Raw genomic sequence first — 2058 nt, 5'->3', positions numbered from 1 at the left:
TTATTGGCTGCATTACTTTGACAACAAATAACTCTGTATATGTATAGTAAATGACTGTGTCCTAAATACTTTCACACTGGTTATTTCTTTGATAAAATACTGTAAATTGACAGCTGTTTCACTGTAATCAAATCAAATTAAAATTTTATTTGTATATCACCAAGTAGCAAAATATATTATCTCAAGGCACTTTACACAGTAAGACCCTTACAATATTATATTTATCTGTATAAAACACACCTTTATAATAACTTCAGAGGAGTTTCCTGTAATTGCCACACTTATTCATTTCACAATAAAACCCCAGCATGTTGTATCACATTGAAAATCCTCACAGGCCACGTCTCTGTAATGATAATCACTTTATTGATCCCAGCAGGGAAAGTGCTTTTGTTACAGGAAATAACAGATTTGCATCCTTTACACAGATACATGTGATATATTAAAGGAATAATTCACCCATTTGCATTTGCATTACCAGAACAGGGGAAGTATTTCTGAGAAATGTTTCTTCCCGATCTCAGTTTCTGAGTAGAGAAAAATTTTCATTCTTTTTTTTGTTAGGTTCCCACCAGTGACACTTGGCCCGAGGCTTGAAACTGCACTTTTTAGACTCACTCGTAGGGGGCGGGACCTCATTCCCACAATGCTATCATTACTCTAACAGGACCAAGTGTCACTGGCTTATGCACCTGCCCCACGTGACACATGCTCCGTGAGATTATTCCTTGGTCTTTCATCTGAGTAAGTTCATTTCAAAATTTGCCACTATTGTTGAACCATTACGTGCTATACTCTCAAAGACTCTGCTGACCTGAAGTTCACCTGGACTGCTGAGGCTGAAATTAAAAGATTGGTACTGTAGACTTCTGCTTTGGCACTATATGACCCTACACGGCCTACTCAAGTGACCACTGACACGTCTCTCCTCACATCTAAAGGGACTGGTCGGGCTGCACTGAGAAGGGCCAGATGATCAGCTGGACGACTTGGTTTTATCTATGATGTCACTTATCACCCAGGCAAACACAATGTGACAGCTGACTGTCTTTCCAGGCTTCCACTTATTACTACAACTACAGCAGATTGGAAAATCCCACATTTAGAGTCATGCTGACTTTCAGACTTTAAGACTGTAGCCGAACTGATGCTGGTAAACTAGTATCAAGTGTCTCCCGTGATGCATTTGATTACGCTGAAGTGAGCACAATATTAAGTGCCAGCAGAGCAGGAGGAAGGTTTAAGTTCATTTAGGGCACTGAGGGCAGGCTACTATGGACGAAAAAAAAGAGATGATAAGATGATAAAAAAGATCCTCAAGGTAAATTGAAATTATGAGATAAAAAGTCATATTTATGAGATTAAAAAGTCAGAATTATGAGCCTTAATAATTCAATTAATTGAAGAGCCTTTACAAACAATCACGGTTTTTCTTTCATAATTTCAACTTTTATCTCATAATTTCGATTTTTATACCTCTTTTTTTTTATACTCCTTTTTTCTTTTTCTGGTGGAAACGGGCTTCCATAGACTACAGATGGTCAGCTGAGAAGAGTTTTAAATTTCTTGTGAATTGTTTACTCACCCTTAATTGTGATTTTCTAATTCTGTATGGATCGTTCTTAGCCGAGACATTGCACTACATTGTTTTCGTGGCCTCCCCCCGCTGTCACAAATAAAAGCATTGGATAAAGTTCTGTGCCTGAAAACTTTAAGTCCTGCTGTTGACAGGATTGTTTTTGAAAATTAAATACCATTAGATGGACTATATTTCATAATCACAAAAATAAATTTAAATAAATTAAAATAGTCAATAACTGACTTTTTTACAACTATGTAACCCTTTTACCACCTGCTCGTGTATTAAAAGCCTAAATACTCTATGGTAAAAGACACATTTCAAAAGTATACATCAGTCTAGGGTATGGTTTGATTCTCACTCATTTACCAGTTGGAGACTGGGGAAACACACTTGACCTGTAAACTCACTTCAACAACAAACACAATATAATAAATCAAACACAAATTTCTCAGTTTCAAGAACTGTATTAAAATGCA

The sequence above is a fragment of the Solea solea genome, chromosome 7 (assembly GCF_958295425.1).
Source record: "Solea solea chromosome 7, fSolSol10.1, whole genome shotgun sequence".
In the NCBI taxonomy this organism is placed as follows: domain Eukaryota; kingdom Metazoa; phylum Chordata; class Actinopteri; order Pleuronectiformes; family Soleidae; genus Solea; species Solea solea.
Note: the sequence above shows the minus strand (reverse complement) of the source record.